This window comes from Rhinatrema bivittatum, chromosome 2, assembly GCF_901001135.1.
Source record: "Rhinatrema bivittatum chromosome 2, aRhiBiv1.1, whole genome shotgun sequence".
Taxonomy (NCBI): Eukaryota; Metazoa; Chordata; class Amphibia; order Gymnophiona; family Rhinatrematidae; genus Rhinatrema; species Rhinatrema bivittatum.
Genome location: NC_042616.1, coordinates 7497139 through 7517419, shown reverse-complemented (window position 1 = coordinate 7517419; position 20281 = coordinate 7497139). Strand labels below are relative to the sequence as shown.

General features: G+C 47.8%; 1 protein-coding gene and 1 pseudogene across 2 annotated transcripts in view; both read left to right on the top strand.

Annotated features, from left to right (window-relative positions):
* LOC115083461 (gastrula zinc finger protein XlCGF57.1-like) overlaps nucleotides 1–20281 on the top strand; it is a 389522-nt gene that overhangs the window by 69614 nt on the left and 299627 nt on the right. The window lies entirely within an intron of this gene.
* Nucleotides 770–19725, top strand: LOC115083470 (annotated as a pseudogene).

The following is a 20281-nucleotide window of genomic DNA, read 5'->3' as shown; positions in this document are numbered from 1 at the left end:
CATGTGAGTATTCCTGTCTCTTAATCTGTCCCTGAGCAAGCCTTTGTGTGAGAATCAATGTGGGGTTTAGAGCACAGATTCCCTCAGGGGCCGCAGCCCAGTGAGATTTTTAGGATTTCCAGAAGGAACAGGCATGAGGTCTATTGCATACAATGCAGGCAATGCATGCAGGTTTCATGCATATTCATTGAGGGAATCCTGAAAACCTGACCTGATTGCAGCCCTTGAGGACTGAGCTTGGGGATCCCTGTTTTAAAATGTGTGTGAATATGAGAGGGAGGAGAAAGTCCGTGCACACCCTCCACCCCCTGACTAAACCATGGATTGTTTAGTTTTAATTACTGAGTGTTAATTGATCTGTGCTGTACTGGAATATATTATTGGTGTTTGATAATGGTTTTTAAAGTTTTTTAATTCTTAGATATTCTGTTAGTCAGTGAGTGCCCAGTCCTGCTCTGTGAAAAAGTTGCCACCCTCCTCCCAGAGCAGAGCCTGAGGGGAGGAGGGGGTGGGGATCCCCCTTATGCCCCCGCAGCGGGGCCCACATTGTGCAGCTCGGGCTCCCTCACACCCAGCGGGGAGGTCACTTTCCGGGGCATTTGGGCGGCTCGGGTCAGTGCTGGGCTGGCACCCGGGCAGCTCTGCCAGGAGTCGCAGAGTGATGAGTCATCAGAGGCAGCAGCCAATCGGAGGTGAGATCAGCAGAAGGGGCGGTGCCTGAGGAAGAGGAAGACGCGTGAGGTCAGGCAGAGGGAGAGCTCCTCCCCCCCTCCCACGTGCTCCTAACCCGGGAATTTCCTTTTCTTAAGGAGAAATCAGCGATTGCAGTAAAAGCTCAGCCCCGCAGGGTAAGCGCGCGCTCTCTCTCCCTCTTCTTTCCTCTCCTCCTCTCTCTAGTCCCTGCCACATTTTCTAGCCCAATGAGGGGGAGGGGGAGTCAGGGCTTTAAATCCGAGCCCCTGCAAAAATCCCCAGTAGACCCGGTGCCTTGAATAGGGGGGGTAAGCACCGCCCTGGGAAAGAGAGCAGAGGGGGTTTAGCCCCCGAGAGTCTGCGCTCAGAGATCACAATTTTACTTGCACTCAGAAACCTGAGCCCTGTCCTTTGTGCTCTCTGTGAGCTGTAATTGTACTTTACAGTTATTATTTTGTCATTTCTATTACTCTTTTCCATTTGATATTCCTTATTGGGTGAGGGTCTCTCTCTCTCTCTCAGAAACCTGAGCCCTGTCCTTTGTGCTCTCTGTGAGCTGTAATTGTACTTTACAGTTATTATTTTGTCATTTCTATTCCTCTTTTCCATTTGATATTCCTTATTGGGTGAGGGTCTCTCTCTCTCAGAGACCTGAGCCCTGTCCTTTGTGCTCTCTGTGAGCTGTAATTGTACTTTACAGTTATTATTTTGTCATTTCTATTCCTCTTTTCCATTTGATATTCCTTATTGGGTGAGGGTCTCTCTCTCTCTCAGAGACCTGAGCCCTGTCCTTTGTGCTCTCTGTGAGCTGTAATTGTACTTTACAGTTATTATTTTGTCATTTCTATTCCTCTTTTCCATTTGATATTCCTTATTGGGTGAGGGTCTCTCTCTCTCTCTCTCAGAAACCTGAGCCCTGTCCTTTGTGCTCTCTGGGAGCTGTAATTGTACTTTACAGTTATTATTTTGTCATTTCTATTCCTCTTTTCCATTTGATATTCCTTATTGGGTGAGGGTCTCTCTCAGAAACCTGAGCCCTGTCCTTTGTGCTCTCTGTGAGCTGTAATTGTACTTTACAGTTATTATTTTGTCATTTCTATTACTCTTTTCCATTTGATATTCCTTATTGGGTGAGGGTCTCTCTCTCTCTCTCAGAAACCTGAGCCCTGTCCTTTGTGCTCTCTGTGAGCTGTAATTGTACTTTACAGTTATTATTTTGTCATTTCTATTACTCTTTTCCATTTGATATTCCTTATTGGGTGAGGGTCTCTCTCTCTCTCTCAGAAACCTGAGCCCTGTCCTTTGTGCTCTCTGTGAGCTGTAATTGTACTTTACAGTTATTATTTTGTCATTTCTATTACTCTTTTCCATTTGATATTCCTTATTGGGTGAGGGTCTCTCTCTCTCAGAAACCTGAGCCCTGTCCTTTGTGCTCTCTCTGAGCTGTAATTGTACTTTACAGTTATTATTTTGTCATTTCTATTCCTCTTTTCCATTTGATATTCCTTATTGGGTGAGGGTCTCTCTCTCTCTCAGAAACCTGAGCCCTGTCCTTTGTGCTCTCTGGGAGCTGTAATTGTACTTTACAGTTATTATTTTGTCATTTCTATTACTCTTTTCCATTTGATATTCCTTATTGGGTGAGGGTCTCTCTCTCTCTCAGAAACCTGAGCCCTGTCCTTTGTGCTCTCTGTGAGCTGTAATTGTACTTTACAGTTATTATTTTGTCATTTCTATTACTCTTTTCCATTTGATATTCCTTATTGGGTGAGGGTCTCTCTCTCTCTCTCAGAAACCTGAGCCCTGTCCTTTGTGCTCTCTGGGAGCTGTAATTGTACTTTACAGTTATTATTTTGTCATTTCTATTACTCTTTTCCATTTGATATTCCTTATTGGGTGAGGGTCTCTCTCTCAGAAACCTGAGCCCTGTCCTTTGTGCTCTCTGTGAGCTGTAATTGTACTTTACAGTTATTATTTTGTCATTTCTATTACTCTTTTCCATTTGATATTCCTTATTGGGTGAGGGTCTCTCTCTCTCTCAGAAACCTGAGCCCTGTCCTTTGTGCTCTCTGTGAGCTGTAATTGTACTTTACAGTTATTATTTTGTCATTTCTATTACTCTTTTCCATTTGATATTCCTTATTGGGTGAGGGTCTCTCTCTCTCAGAAACCTGAGCCCTGTCCTTTGTGCTCTCTGGGAGCTGTAATTGTACTTTACAGTTATTATTTTGTCATTTCTATTACTCTTTTCCATTTGATATTCCTTATTGGGTGAGGGTCTCTCTCTCTCTCTCAGAAACCTGAGCCCTGTCCTTTGTGCTCTCTGGGAGCTGTAATTGTACTTTACAGTTATTATTTTGTCATTTCTATTACTCTTTTCCATTTCATATTCCTTATTGGGTGAGGGTCTCTCTCTCTCTCAGAAACCTGAGCCCTGTCCTTTGTGCTCTCTGGGAGCTGTAATTGTACTTTACAGTTATTATTTTGTCATTTCTATTACTCTTTTCCATTTGATATTCCTTATTGGGTGAGGGTCTCTCTCTCTCTCAGAAACCTGAGCCCTGTCCTTTGTGCTCTCTGGGAGCTGTAATTGTACTTTACAGTTATTATTTTGTCATTTCTATTACTCTTTTCCATTTGATATTCCTTATTGGGTGAGGGTCTCCCTCTCTCTCAGAAACCTGAGCCCTGTCCTTTGTGCTCTCTGAGCTGTAATTGTACTTTACAGTTATTATTTTGTCATTTCTATTACTCTTTTCCATTTGATATTCCTTATTGGGTGAGGGTCTCTCTCTCTCTCTCTCTCTCTCAGAAACCTGAGCCCTGTCCTTTGTGCTCTCTGTGAGCTGTAATTGTACTTTACAGTTATTATTCTGTCATTTCTATTCCTCTTTTCCATTTGATATTCCTTATTGGGTGAGGGTCTCTCTCTCAGAAACCTGAGCCCTGTCCTTTGTGCTCTCTGTGAGCTGTAATTGTACTTTACAGTTATTATTCTGTCATTTCTATTCCTCTTTTCCATTTGATATTCCTTATTGGGTGAGGGTCTCTCTCTCAGAAACCTGAGCCCTGTCCTTTGTGCTCTCTGTGAGCTGTAATTGTACTTTACAGTTATTATTTTGTCATTTCTATTCCTCTTTTCCATTTGATATTCCTTATTGGGTGAGGGTCTCTCTCTCTCTCTCTGTCCCATGTGTGACTGAGGTGAGGGATTCAGCTCCTGTGTAGTCTTTGTGTCAGGATCTGCCCCAGTCCTGCTTGTTCTGTTCTCCAATAGATTTTTATTTAGGTAAAAACATTTCTAAATCACTGGTGACAAAGCTCATTACATACAGTAAAGTTTGTGGGAGAGCGGGCGAGCGCACAGGCCACTCTCCAGGGCGCGCGATTCAGGAGGGTGGCCTATGCAAATTAGGGCCCGCGGTAAAAAGAGGCACAAGGGACGCTAGCGCGTCTTTTTTGACAGGAGCGGCGGCTGTCAGTGAATTTGACAGCCAACGCTCAATTTTGCCAGCGTCTGTTCTCAAACCCTCTGACAACCACGGTTCGGAAAACGGACGCCGGCATAATTGAGCATCCAGTTTGAGAGCCACGGGCCGATTTTAAATTTTTTTTTTTATTTTTAACTTTTTTTAACTTTTGGGCAGAAATTAATACCTGCCTTTGGGTAGGCGCTAATTTCTGAAAGTAAAATGTGCGGCTTGGCTGCACATTTTACTTTCTGTATCGTGCGGGAATAACTAACAGGGCCATCAACATGCATTTTAACGTTGTGGGCGCTATTAGTTTCGGGAGGGGGGGTTGGACGTGCGTTTTCGAAACGCTAGCTTTACCCCTTCTAAGCTAGCGCATCGAAAACGCACGTCCAAATGCTCCACCAGAGCGCACTGTACTGTATCGGCCTGTAAGAGATTAAACCCAGCTGAGCCCCTCCTCGTGTCCCTGAGAGTTTCTGGTTTGTGTTTCAGGTGCTGGTGATGTTTGAGGACCTCGTTGTCTCTTTCTCCCAGGAGGAAGGGGGGAGTTTCGATGAAGGACGGAAGGAGCTTTCCAGGGATGTGAAGGAGAATTATGAGATCCTGAGCTCTGTAGGTAAGGATTGCATTATCTCTATTTTTAGTAAATACAGGGTAAGAGATGTGCAAGCCGGCCTGGATTTACCAAAGTGCACAAGGCCTGACCTCTGTTCTTCTCCTCACCTCACCTCCTCTCCTCCCTCCCTCTCTCGCCACATTTCTGGTCCTCAGTCCCTCTCTTCTCCACATCTCTGGTCCTCAGCCCCTCTCTTCTCCACATCTCTGGTCCTCAGTCCCTCTCTTCTCCACATCTCTGGTCCTCAGCCCCTCTCCTCTCCACATCTCTGGTCCTCAGCCCCTCTCTTCTCCACATCTCTGGTCCTCCCTCCCTCTCTCTCCACATTTCTGGTCCTCAGTCCCTCTCTCTCCACATCTCTGGTCCTCTTATCCTCTTTCTCTCCCATCCCTTCCGTTTCTTCAGCTGCCGGAAGAGGATATGAGCGCATATCCTTTTCTGGCAGCGGTGGCGCTCTCTTCGTCCTCTGCCGCCTCCCCGGATGTGCCGCTCCGTGCAATTGCATGGTTTATATCCCTGGTCACAGCGGGCCTGTATGTGAGAGACGTTTAAGTGATTTGTGCTTTAGATATAAATGTGCTATTGTATGTATATCAAATGTGGTTTATTATTTTTATTTATTATCATAACCCACTTAGTATCGCAGGTCCACTATAAGTAGATAATAATAAATAGTGGTTCCCTGTACATACTCAGATCAGTCCAAACAGTGGGGGTTGTGTCTCCCTTCCAGCAGATGGAGTCAGAGAAAAGCTTGAAGGGGGCTCTCTTATAGCCTGGAGCGCCCTCTGCATCCCTTCAGTATTTCTCTGACTCCAGCAGATGAAGGTTGCAGAACATGCGGTTCCCCATTTCAGCTACAGCAGGATAGAAGTTTAGATTTCTCTCTCTCATTCTTTCTTAATTTCTTTCACTGTCTGGATGGATCAAGTTTAAAAAAAATAAATGGCTTTCTGGCTTCTCAGTCACCTCCAAACTTGCAGGCAGAACTGGTAGCAGTGTTACCTGGCATTTTTCAGAGTAGATTTGGTAAGGTTTTGTACTTTTTCCTTCTCAGGCTTCTCTGACTTCCAGGGGTGAATGTTGGTGGTCCAACCTCTCCCCCCTCACGACGGCGAGCTGCCCTGAGACCCCGCCTTCCTCGGGGCAGCGCTAGCAGAGAGGCGACATTCCTCTGCCGTCTGTAAAAAGCCAAGTCGTGGTTTTCTGAGCGGAGGTTCTCTTACCCGCTCCTGCCAGGCTCCGGGGGTGTTTCTCGTTTATTACCAGACTTTCCCTTCCCCCATGCCGCGCTCAGCGCTCAGTGCTGCCTGCGGAGAGCCCAGGTCGTGCCTCTCCTGCGAAGGCGTTTGTTCCCGGCAGGGAGGGTCCCTCGAGGCCGGCTGGACGTTCGGCTTTTGTGCTCCCAGACGTGACTGCTCACTGGTGGGCCGGCCCCGATCCCATCTAGCGTGGGGATGGCGGCCATTTTGTTTTCAAAGCTGTGCGCTCCTGGGCAGCCAAATGAGGATTCAGACGGCGGTTTTTCTCGTTCCCTACAGGTTTTATCTCTGGTTAAACTCCCCCCCCCCCGGGCCAGGGGGCAATGCCAGGGGACCTTCCTGCCATTCCTCACTCGGGACCTCTACCCCCCAGCCTTTTTTCAGCAGATTTTGTGCTTCTTTTGCACAATGCTTATTTGGCCAGTTTGGAACAGTGCCAGGATGCATCTTCAGGCTCCCCTCCTCCTAAGGTGATTAGGTTGACAGATCCGCGACAGTTCCTCGGGGGTCCACTGCATCTCCTCAGGGATCCTCGCGAGTCAGGGTGGTCCCCCATCCAGATCCTTCTCCCTAGGGTGCTCTGGGGCCGGACCAGGACGATCTGACTTCTCACATAGGTCTTATGCCTATTTCAGAGGTATTTATTTATTTATTTATTTACTATTTTTATTATACCGAGTTTCATGACAGGAATCACATCAACCCGGTTTACAATTAACAATGTGAGTAAAGGCAGAGAGTAACATAGTAAAACATTTCCCAATTCAACGTCACATATAGAATGAAACTTAACAGATATAATAACAATATTTAGGATGTGAGAAAGTTACAAAAAACAAGGAAAAATAACTAGGATCTGAAAGGGGGAGGAAATTGAAGGAAGAATATTAACATTTTAGCCAACTGTATCAATTAATAAATATGTATAGTATTATAAAAATATAGATGCGTAGCAAAAATGATCAAATATGATGCTGTTGTGAAGTATAATAATAAGATGCTGTGACTGCGTATGAAGTTAGTGGGTTTATTACAGTTCACTAACTTTGTGTTTGTGCTGATGGGTGGGGAATTTAATCCAGTTCTGGGAACGCTTTTTTAAAAAGCCACGTTTTTAGTCTCTTCCTAAAAGTTGGGGCGCATGGTTCTTGTCTTAAGTCCGGTGGGATGGAGTTCCAAAGGATTGGACCTGCTGATGAAAGAGCTCTTGAACTGTAGGATTTATGTTGGTAAGTTTTGGCATGAGGTACCTGAAGTGATTCTTTGTAATGTTCCCTGATGGGTCTGGCGGATGTGTATTTTTTAAAAGGGATTTGTAAGTCAAGTTGAGTGTGATGATGGATGTTCTTGTAGATAATCATGATGGTTTTGTACATAATTCTGAAGTGGATCGGTAACCAATGAAGGTCTTTGAGGATGGGGGAGATATGGTCGATTTTCCTGGAGTTTGTAAGTATTCTAGCTGCTGTGTTCTGTACCATTTGTAAAGGCTTGGTGTAAGAAGCTGGGAGGCCTAGTAGTAGAGAATTGCAATAATCTAGTTTGGAGAAGATTATTGCTTGCAGGATTGATCTAAAATCTTGCGCGTGGAAAAGTGGCTTTATTCTTTTCAGAATATGTAATTTGTGGAAGCAGTCTTTTGTAGTTCGGTTTATGAATGGTTTGAGGTTAAGACGGTTATCTAGGATGGCTCCTAGATCTCTTACATGGGTGGTTTGTATGAGGGTAGGTGGCTTTGAGAGCGTGATGTTGTTTTCAGGTGCTATAAGGAGATATTCCGTTTTCGACGCATTAAGGACTAGGTTTAAGCTGGTAAGGAGGTGTTTGATTTCTAATAAGCAACTATCCCAATATTCCATTGTTGACGAGATTGAATCTTTTATAGGGATCACAATCTGTACGTCGTCCGCGAAGAGGAAGTGTTTAAGGCTTAGTTTTGTGAGTAGTTGACAGAGTGGTAGGAGGTATACATTAAATAGGGTGGGTGAGAGGGATGAACCTTGTGGCACCCCTCTGGTGGAGTGGTGATATTGGGATTCTGTATTGTGAATTTTGACCCTATATCCTCTGTTTTCTCTGCCAGGACATGGAGGATGAGAGGATCAAGGTATGAACTTGATCCTCTCATCCTCCATGTCCTGGCAGAGTTGGATATTGAGGCTCCACAGGATCCACCTGGCACTAGTACGGGGGCCATGAAAGGGGACCCCGTCCTTGCCGGAATGCGTCCACCAGCGAAAACGTTTCCATTTCATCCTATACTCTTTCAATTGCTATCTAGAGAATGGGATTCGCCAGAGTCTATTCTTAGAGTAGGAAGGGCTACGGACAAGCTCTATCTTCTCCCAGAGGAATTCCTAGAACTCTTCAAAGTCCCCAAGGTAGATGCTTCAGTAACGGCGGCCACAAAAAGGACTACCATACCAGTCAAGGGTGGAGGCACCCTATGAGACCTCCATGATCGGAAGCTCGAAGTCTACCTCAAAAGGATTTTTGAGGTATCAGCCTTGGGGGTAAGAGCCACTGCGTGCAGCTCTTTAATGCAGCATGCAGGTCTCAGATGGGTCCAACAGCTGCTTAGTGCTCAAGACCTGCCGCCAGAGGAAGCACAATAGGCGGAACGCCTAGAGGCGGTAATAGTTTATGGAGCGAATGTGCTATATGACTTACTCCGTGCCCTGGCCAGATCAATGGTATCAGCAGTCTCTGCCAGGCGTCTCCACTGGCTCTGTAATTGGTCGGCTGATTCTTCATCTAAGACTCAGCTGGGATCTCTCCCCTTCAAAGGCAAATTACTGTTTGGTGAGGATCTTGAACAACTCATCAAATCCCTGGGAGAGAACAAGGTGCATAAGCTGCCGGATAATCGTCCGTGGACCTCCAAGACGTTCAATTCTACTAGAAGCCGATTCCGGGGTCAGCGGAGTTTTCGACAGTCCAGACTGGCCTCTCAAAGACCTCCTTCCTCACGGTCGCAGTCCTGGTCTCATTCCTTTCGTGGTCGAAGAACAGCTGGAGACAGCCTCCCTCAGGGGTCCTCTTCCAAGTCTTCCCAATGAAGAATTGCCGGCCCACTCATCGACCCCCCTCCCCCCCCCCCCCCCCCAGGATAGGGGGACGTCTCTATGAGGAGTGGGTCAAAATTAGCTCAGACTGATGGGTTCTGGATATTCTACAGCACGGCTGCGCCTTGCCAGTGGGCGGTCGACAGTTTTGCAGCTTCTCCACTCTTGGATGGGTTGTCAGTTTTGCCAAGAGCAGCCTTAATCCCTCTCAGACGCTCGACTTCTTTAGGAGCAAGATTCGATTCCAATTTGGGCAAAGTCTTCCTGTGTCAGGACCGTGCTCAGTCACGTATCTCTCAGGTACAGTGACTCCATTGCCTCTCACTCCCCACAGCATGGGACTCTCTCCAGGTCCGGGGTTCGATGGCTTCAACTATAGATTTGGTTACTTGGACCTTTGCGCCTATGCGTCCTTTGCAGAGGGCATTCCTCCTGCTGGAAGCCAGTGTCTCAGGAGTTCCAAGCACTCCTTCCACTGCCGGAAGTTGCCAGGGGCATCCTGAGCTGGTGGCTCACTTGGAGATCCCACAGTGGGTGGTCATCACCATGGATGCCAGCCTCTCCGGATGGGGAGCTGTGTGTCAAACGCAGTCGGAACAGGGACGATGGATGTCAGTGCAAGCGACGTGGCCTATCAATCGTCTCGAAACCAGAGCGGTTCGTCTTGCTTTCGAGCGTTTCTTCCCCCTAGTTCATCGCCAAGCCGTAAGGATACTCTCCGTCAACGCCAATACGGTAGCGTACATCAACCGTCAAGGAGGAACAAAGAGCCGCCATGTCTCTCAGGAGACGGAAAAGTTAATGGCGTGGGCGGCACTCTACCTCTCCCGCCTGGCGGCGTCCCACATAGCAGGAGTGAACAATGTTCAAGCGGATTTCTTAAGCCGTCAGCACATAGATCCCGGCGAGTGGGAACTCTCCGAGAAAGCATTGGCTCTCCTCTTCGCCCGGTGGGGGACACCCCATCTGGATCTGATGGCCCCTCAAAGGAACGTGAAGGCTCAGTGTTTCTTCAGTCGCAGAAGGGAGCACAGCGCGGAAGGAGTGGATGCCCTAGACCTCCCATGGCTGCGAAAACTCCTACTCTACGTGTTCCTGCATTGGCCCCTGGTGGGAAAGGTGCTTCAAAGAATAAAGATTCACCAAGGTCTTGTAATTGTAGTGGCACCGGAATGGCCACGAAGACTGTGGTTTGCAGACCTAGTCAAACTCGCGGTGGATGGACCTCTCCGCCTGGGACATCTTCCCGACCTTCTGCGTCAGGGTCCTATATTTTTCTTTTTAGAAAAATAAATAGTGGATAAGCCCAGAGGAACCAGACCCACAAGAATCGTGAAGGAGGGACCTGTGTGATCTCCAGCGTTCCTACATTACAGCAGGCTTATTGCTGCTCAGATAAAAATGTCACATCATTAGTGCAGGGGAAGGTATGATCACAACTCCTGTGTTAAAAGATCTTCACTGGCTCCCTGTGCAGAATCGCTCTTAGGTGAAACTGATGGTGATATTCAGAAATAAAGGGTTTGATGTCTTCTAAGTTAAGACTTTATGAGCCACTGATATCATTGAGGGCTAAAGGGACAGGGATGCTTCTCTTCCCTCTGCTCGTGAATACTGATTCCTACTAACACACAAGAGAGCCTTTACTTTCTCCTGCTCTTCCAAGTGAGTTCAGGATGGAGGGTGATTTATGAGTGTTTGAAAACTTTATTGTGTAAAGTTGTTTTTAATTTATCCATTCTGTGAATTGTTGTTTTATCTGTTTTATTTGTGATTAAATGTACAGGTATCTTTGGAACCCAGCCTGAATAATTGCATTGGAGGAGGTTGGATAAAGGTTTGTACATATAAAATAAATGCTCTACAGTATGGTAAAGAGAGCCACAGGATCTCTATAAAGACAACACCCAGGAGTTTTCACAGGCATCTCTTAAAGCTTACATTCTCTAATATCAGAGATCCCATGCGGTCATTGTGTGATCCTTCAGAAAGTCTGATCCCAGGTCACTGGTAGCTTTCCATTCCATTGTCCCTGGTACATGATTAATTCCTTCTTTCCTAGCGTGTAGCAGATGGACTCAGGACTAATGCGTATAGCGTGCTCCTGATAGCAGTTGGAGACGGAGTCAGATTTCAATCTGACGTCAGCCCTAGTACATACACTCCTGAAGGAAGCTTTGCTCCCCTGTATTTTCCATCTCCATAGCAGTTCCGGACTCTATACATGCTTGCACAGCATTAGAGTATTCTAACCAAAGAAATTCAAAACATGAAGAAATCTTACCTCTACAGACTAGCCCCGCTCTCCTGCGGTGATACCTACGGGTCCCTCCCCCAGTTGAGAATTCCTGAGGTGATTTCCGCGATCCCTCAGAGGTAGGCCTCGGTCTGGCAGCCGGTTCCCGGCGTGGACTTAGCTCCGGCAACACGTGCGGCTGAGAGGCAGCGGGTGCAGCTTAGAGTGCGGCGGTGAAGGTACTTTCCCTCTCCCCCCGCAGCCGGATACCGCCCGGAAAAAGACCAGGAAATGCCGAGACAAGGTAAGGTAGAAAACTTCCTAAAAGTCTTTGGTCTCCAAGGCTCGAATAGCCGCACAGATCGCCAGCTGCCGTCAGTGCTACCGGGTTGATCAGCCTCGTCCGGGCTAGACCTTGGTCCAATACTAGGGTCCTCCCACGTAGAGACCCTCCGAGGTGGTCGCCATATTGCTCGCATGGTCGCCAACGCCATTTTCTCTTGATCGCCACCCTGTCCGCCTATCCGCCTATCTTACCCATGCGCACAAAACCACTTGTGTGCGTACAAAACCACTTGTGTGCACACTGGCGCGCGTATAAGTGCCGTGAGCACAGCGACGCGCACGAGGGTGCCGAGCGCATAAGTAAACCCCGTGTGCACAGCGGCGCGCGCATCCGACCTACACGCACAACTTCGGTGTACCCGGAGCGCATAACTAAGCCTCATGACGTACTCTTGAACACACCAACCGGAGGTTTCTACAGTCCTACGTGCACAAACAATGGCACCACCGGACAAGAAGCTCAAGGCTCAGGTCCTGCCCAGCATGCCACATTAGAACTGCACAGCACGAAGAGGCCACAGCTCTGTCTCTACAGTGCAAGGAGACTCTGGGGCGCCAGGTCAAGGTCCTCCCCAGCCGGTACTGGGATCCGGATCCACGCAGGACCTCGCTACCCCCAGCAGGAGCCTCCTTCAATTGGGGCTCCCCGGGGACGCAGTGCCTCTCAGTTTAGACCCAGCATCTTTCTCCTGGGTGGAATTCTTCAAAGGCCTACATACCTTTGTCCACATGCAGGCACCCCTGATGACACAACTACAGCCTCCCCCAGAGGACCCTAACATCCTGGGACCCTCTAAGCCCAGAGAAGTGCCTCTCTAGCCCAAAAGCCCTATCATTGAGGACATGGACACCACGGACGAGGATCAAGACTCCCTGGAGGAAGGGGAAATCCCTCCAGGAACGGAACCTTACCGAACCATGAGGCGGTTCTTCGCCAAAGACGAACTTTCTGACCTCGTGGCGCACAGCTTGAAAGAGCTCGCTATCCCAGGCACAAGTGCCATAGGGTAACCTAAGACGAACCCCCTCCTAGAGGGACTCCGTCAGACCTCCCGCCATTTCCCTTTGCTGCAAGCTGTCCAACAGCTAATTGACCTGGAATGGGAAGCTCTGGAGGCCACTTTCAAAGGAGGACGGATCCTGGCAGCCATGTACCCCCTGGACCCCGCTCCCAAAGAGTGCCATGGTCTGCGCGGTTGCAAAGCACACTTTCATCCCAGTCGAGGGAGCAGCAGCACTCAAGGATGCCCAGGACAGACGTCTGGAATCCATCCTTAAACAGTCATTCGACGTTTCAGCTATGTCACTACAGATCGTGGCGTGCTGGCCGTGGTGACACGTGCCTGCTTATCAAAGACCAGGAATGCCACCACACCCATCGAAGCAGTAGAACCAGCAGTATCATTCCTCACGGATGCAACCTCCGACCTGGTGCTCACCGCAGCCAGAGCCGTTTCATCCGTTGTGGCAGCCAGAAGGCAACTCTGGCTCTGAAGCTGGTCAGCCAACGTGACATCCAAGACGAGACTCATGAGAATGCCCTTTAAGGGAACCCTCCTGTTCGGAAGTGAACTGGAGAAGTTCGCCACCAAATGGGGCGAATGCCCAGTATCGCGGCTACCGGAGGACAAGAACAAGAGAAGCCAGCGTCCCTCCTCCCCGAACATCTAAGGGCAGGGGATCATAGCGCTTCAAACTGTACAGAAGTACTTATCAAGCATCCCACCTCGCAGGCAGGGGCCAGTCCTTTCGGAACAAACACAACAAAAGGGGAGCCGGCGCTGGCCCAGGCCCCAGCCGCATCTCGCAATGATCAGCCGACCCATCCACAGGAAGAAGGCATAGGGTGCATGCTTACCCTATTCTACCAAAGATGGGTCGAGATAACTTCGGACAAGTGGGTTCTAACCATCATTCGAGAGGGATATTATCTGGACTTCTACAATATCCCTCCAGACAAGTTTGTGAAATCTCCCTGCCACGACCCTTCCAAGAGGACGGCATTGGAATCCACACTGACCAAATTGCTCGACTTAAAGGCCTTAACGATGGTGCCCATGCAACAACAAAATACTGGGCACTATTCCATCTATTTTATCGTTCCCAAGAAAGAAGGAATGTTCCAGCCCATCCTGGACCTCAAGTCCATCAACTGCCACCTGAGGGTACCTCACTTCTGTATGGAAACCTTACGCTCGGTCATAAGAGCAATACAACTGGGAGAATTTCTGACATCCCTAGATCTGTCAGAAGCCTACCTGCACATCCCGGTCCATCACGAGCATCAGTGTTTCTTACGCTTCGCGATCCTGAACCACCATTACCAGTTCCGGGTGCTACCCTTCAGGCTCGCTACAGCATCTCGAACGTTCACTGAGATGATGGTGGTAGTGGCGACGACACTGAGGAAAAAAGGAATCCTCGTACACCCATATCTGGACGATTGGCTAATCAGGGCAAAATCCCCAGAGGAAACTCATCAGGTGACCACCAGAGTCAAAATTCTACTGGAGAGCCTCAGGTGTGTGGTCAACACAAACGAGCTGTCTGCAGCCCCCCCCCCCCCCCCCCAATCTCTGGAATACCTGGGAGTCCGGTTCGACACCAGACAAGACAAGGTCATTCTGACTCCCACAAGGAGAACAAAACTGATGAACCAACTGCGAAACCTGTTAAGCGGTCTTTGCCCCAATGTATGAGACTACCTCCAAGTCCTCGGTCTCATGGCATCCACATTAGAAGTGGTTTCATGGGCAAGAGCTCACATGTGACCCTTACAGCACTCCCTACTATCACGATGGAATCCGATGTCCCAAAACTACTCTGTTCACCTCCAACTTCGGGAGGAAGTTCGGACCCAGCTACAATGGTGGCTACGAGAAGACCATCTGAGCAAGGGAGTAAGACTATCCCCACCAACCTGAATCCTGCTCACCACGGATGCCAGCCTACGGGGGTGGGGTTCCCACTGCCAGTAACTGACCGCCCAGGGGCGATGGGACAATGAACAGTCGGGATGGAACATCAACCAACTGGAAGCACGGGCAGTCAGGCTAGCCTGCCTATGGTTCAGTCACAGACTCCGGGGCGAATCGGTCAGAGTCATGTCTGACAACACCACAACAGTTGCCTACATCATCCACCAGGGAGAAACCAGAAGCCAACAGGTGTCCCTGGAAATAGACCCCCTAATGGCATGGGCGGAATCAAATCTACAAGAGATCTTAGCCGCCCACGTTGTGGGAAAAGACAACGTCACTGCGGATTACGTCAGCAGAGAAAGTTTAGACCCAGGGGAATGGAGGCGGTCGGCCACAGCCTTCCAGTTGATAGTAAACCGTTGTCTTTTCCCACAATGTGGGCGGCTGAGATCTCTTGTAGATTTGATTCCGCCCATGCCATTAGGGGGTCTATTTCCAGGGACACTTGTTGGCTTCTGGTTTCTCCCTGGTGGATGATGTGGTGTTGTCAGACATGACTCTGACCGATTCGCCCCGGAGTCTGTGACTGAACCATAGGCAGGCTAGCCTGACTGCCCGTGCTTCCAGTCGGTTGATGTTCCATCCTGACTGTTCATTGTCCCATCGCCCCTGGAGGGTCAGTTACTGGCAGTGGGAACCCCATCCCCGTAGGCTGGCATCCGTGGTGAGCAGGATTCAGGTTGGTGGGGATAGTCTTACTCCCTTGCTCAGATGGCCTTCTCGTAGCCACCATTGTAGCTGGGTCCGAACTTCCTCTGGGAGTTGGAGGTGAACAGAGTAGTTTTGGGACATCGGATTCCATCATGATAGTAGGGAGTGCTGTAAGGGTCGCATGTGAGCTCTTGCCCATGGAACCACTTCTAATGTGGATGCCATGAGACTGAGGACTTGGAGGTAGTCTCATACCTTGGGGCGAAGACTGCTTAACAGTGCCCCGTATTTTGTTGTTGCGTGGGCACCGTCGTCCCAACTTCTTCATTCGCAGACAGGAACTACAATCCCAAGGGATCGATAACCTTGTCCAGGCCTGGCCACAGGAAATCCTGCTATACGCCTTCCCTCAGTGGCTACTACTGGGTGGGATCATCACCACAGGGGACCAGTACTTCTAGTGGCCCCGGACTGGCCAAGAAGACCGTGGTACGTAGACATGCAAAGACTACTGAGAGGGAGCCCTCTCCCTCCACCTCCACACAGGGATCTGCTCCAACAAGGCCCGATCCTCCACAAAGACCAAACTCTGTTCCCTTTTATGGTCTGGCCATTGAAAGGACACGCCTGAAGAAGAGCGGATACTCAGGGGCGGTGATTGACACTCTGCTCTGAGCATGCAAGTTTTCCACATCTCTAACCTACATACGAATATGGAGAATATTCGAAGCCTGGTGTGAAGACCGGGACATCCTGGTGCAGGTGGCTGCATTGGCCTGCTACAGATCCAAGGTGGAGGGCGGCAGCCTAGCCTCTCACCCGGACGTCTCCCGCTTCCTGAAAGGGGTCAAAACAGATCCGACCACCCCTGAAGTGGCCGGTACCTTTATGGAATCTCAACCTAGTCCTAGACTTCCTAGCAGGAGCCTCCTTCAGACCCACCCGCGGTCTGTCCCTCTGGCTACTAACATTGAAGACTGCATTTCTAGTGGCAGTTTGTTTGGCCCATCGCATCTCCGAGTTTCAAGCACTGTTCTTTCGAGAACCCTTCCTCAGGTTCACACCGGGATCCATACAGCTACGCACGGTCCCCTCCTTCCTCCCAAAAGTGGTTTCTCACTTTCATCTAAACCAAACCATCTCGCTGCCATCACCAGACGAGCATAAGGACTCGGAAGAATCTCGCCGCCTTCGCTATTTGAACATCGGTAGACTCCTAGTCCGATACCTGGAGAGGTCGGAATCCGTACAAAAGACGGACCACCTATTCGTCCTTCACAGCGGGAGGAAACAAGGGGAAGCGGCCTCATGGGCAACCATAGCCCGCTGGAACAAAGAAGTTATCAAGGCGGCCTATGCAAAAGGCAGGCAAGCCTCCACCTCTACAAGTCAAGGCCCATTCTACTGGAGCCCAGGAAGTGTCCTGGGTGGAAACCAAGATGCTGTCACCCGCTAAGATCTGTCGGGCAGCGACATGGTCCTCCATTCACACCTTCTCTAGGTTCTACCGCCTGGATGTTCAGGCTCGGAAGGACACAGCATTCGCAAGGGCAGTACTAAGTGGGCCACGGGCAGCCTCCCACCCGTTTCGGGAGTAGCTTTTGTACATCCCATTGGTCCTGAGTCCATCTGCTACACACTAGGAAATGGAGAAATTACTTACCTGATAATATTGTTTTCCTTAGTGTAGACAGATGGACTCAGCATCCCGCCCACGGCTGCAGGCAATCACGGAAACCTCAGGTGACAATCCCCAAGAGCAAGACAAACACGGGTAAGCTCAGCTTCCCTCTAAGTAGGACACCCATCCTTGCCGGGTGTCGGCATTTTTTGGTTGAGTGCACTGGTGGTCTCCAGCTATAACCACATCAACCAATTCCAATTAATCAATATAACCAAGTTGTTCAGTCACACATATATCCACAATTGCTTTTCAAGGAGAATACTGAAGAGCAGAGCTTCCTACATGGGTATATGTACTAGGGCTGACGTCAGATTGAAATCTGACTCTGTCTCCAACTGCTGTCAGAAGCACACTATACCCATTAGTCCTGAATCCAGCTGTCTACACTAAGGAAAACAAAATTATCAGGTAAGTAATTTCTCCAATTTTATATCCAGCAGCTAATGAGGTCATACAGGAAGAGAAGAGGGAGGAGAATGGAGAAGAGCACCCTACAGTACTGGCACTTTCACAAAGGCACTTGCCAAGGTCAGCAAGCATTGGAGAAGAAGCAGCAAGACCCTGCAGGAGATGTTCCAGATGGAGTCACCGCGTGTGTGAGTAGTGACAGGGAGCTCACAGTCTACCCTGTGCATCAGGAAGACCTGCGAGCGGAGAGACCCTTCCAATGTACTAACAGTGATCAAATGACTTCTGACCTCCACCAAATAGAGGAGAAAGGGAAGAAATCCTTTCACTGTGACACCTGTGGGAAAACCTTTGATAGGAAATGTCATTTTGAATTGCACCAGAAAACCCACACAGCAGCAAGCCCTTTTCCATGCTCTCATTGTGGAAAATGTTTCAAACATGAGTTGACCCTGAAATTACACCAGAAAATGCACACTCAAGGGAGCATTTTCACTTGTATTGAATGTAAGAAAAGCTTTTCTAGCAGGGTACTCTTAGTAATACACCAAAGAACACACACAGGACAGAAACCCTTTCATTGCCCTCAAGATGGGGAGTCTTACAGCTCTGAGTTCTCTTTATTAAATCACCAGAAAATGGAGACAGAAGAGAGAACATTTTTATGTTCTGAAAGTGGAGAAAACATCATTCACAAGCAAGACCTAGAAGCAAACCCATACCCACAGAGAGAAGAAAAATTATTCATGTGTACTGGTGGCGATAGAAACTTAAATCAGAAAGAAGACGTCACACAACTAAAATTCCAGCCAGGAGAGAGAGCAATTTCACATAATGAATGCAACAAAAGCTTATGTGAGGGGAAAGTCCTTTCAGGAGAGAGAAAAAAACTTACTGGTGAGAGACCAGTGTCTTGCATTCAGTCTGAAAAAATCTTCAGTAGGAAGGTAGATGTCTCACAAGAGAAGAAAATCCCCAAAGTAGAAGGCCAATTTACATGTAGTGAATGTGGTAAAAGTTTCTGGCAGAAAGAAAGCTTAAAACGTCATCAGAGAATCCACACTGCAGAGAAGCCATTTACATGTAGTGAGTGTGATAAAAGTTTCAGCCAGAAAGGACATCTCAAATATCACCAGAGAATCCACACTGGAGAGAAGCCATTTCCATGTAGTGAGTGTGATAAAAGTTTTAGAGGGAAAGTAAATCTAAAATATCACCAGAGAATCCACACAGAAGAGAAGCCATTTACATGTTGTGAGTGTGGTAAAAGTTTCAGAGGGAAAGAAAAACTCAAAAATCACCAGAGAATCCACACTGGAGAGAAGCCATTTACATGTAGTGAGTGTGGTAAAAGTTTCAGAGGGAAAGAAAATCTCAAATCTCACCAGAGAATCCACACTGGAGCGAAGCCATTTACATGTAGTGAGTGTGATAAAAGTTTCAGAGAGAAAGGGCATCTCAAATCTCACCAGAGAATCCACACTGGAGCGAAGCCATTTACATGTAGTGAGTGTGATAAAAGTTTCAGCCAGAAAGGAAATCTCAAATATCACCAGAGAATCCACAGTGGAGAGAAGCCATTTACGTGTAATGTGTGGGAAACCTTTCAGTGATAAAAGCAGCTTCAAACTCCACCAGAGAATCCACACTGCAGAGAAGCCATTTACATGTAGTGAGTGTGATAAAAGTTTCAGCCAGAAAGGACATCTCAAATATCACCAGAGAATCCACACTGGAGAAGCCATTTACATGTAGTGAGTGTGATAAATGTTTCAGTCAGAAAGTAAATCTCAAATCTCACCAGAGAATCCACACTAGAGAGAAGCCATTTACGTGTAATGAGTGTGGGAAACCTTTCAGTGATAAAAGCAGCTTCAAACTCCACCAGAGAATCCACACTGCAGAGAAGTCATTTACATGTAGTGAGTGTGTAAAAGTTTCAGCCAAAAAGGACATCTCAAATATCACCAGAGAATCCACACTGGAGAGAAGCCATTTACATAGCCCATTTATATAGTACAAGAGAAACAGCCTTTTCCATAGCAGCACCTAATTGCTGGAACATGATTCCATTTGATCTTCGATCCATTGAGGATGTCAAGAAATTTAAAACTGCTTTCAAGGAATTTTTGTTGAATCGTGTGTATAATTGTTAAAGGAAATACTTGAACAAGTCAATGCATATGGTTATGAATATCAGATAATATTTTATTATTTAGTTTCTATGAAACTATTTTGTTTGTATATGTATTTTGTTTGTGTTGCTTTTATTATGTGTGTGCATTGTGTATATCGCCTAGGCCTAACAGTATTAGGCGATTAATAAATTTTATAAATGTAAAAAAAAAAATGTACATGTAATGAGTGTGATAAAAGTTTCAGTCAGAAAGTAAATCTCAAATCGCACCAGAGAATCCACTCAGGAGAGATGCAGTTTACAATGTAGTGAGTGTGGTAAAAGTTCAAGTGTGGAAAGAAACTTAAAACTACACCAGATGAACCATTAACATATAATGAAAGTGGTAAAAGTTTAACTCCTAAGAAATCTTTCATATAGCATCAGAGATTCTACGCTGGAGTGTAACCAAATGCTTGCACATGGTGGTAGATTTTATAATTTTGTGCGAGCGCGTACTTTTGTTCGCATACCAGGCGCGAACAAGAGTATGCGGGATTTCAATAGATACGCGCGTAGGCATTAAAATCCGGGATCGCTGCGTGCAAGGCTGCCGATTTTGTGCAGCCTGTGCGCGCCGAGCAGCCTTCCTCCGTTCCCTCTGAGGCCGCTCCGAAATTGGAGCGGCCTCAGAGGGAACTTTCTTTCGCCCTCCCCTCACCTTCCCCTCCCTTCCCCTACCTATCCC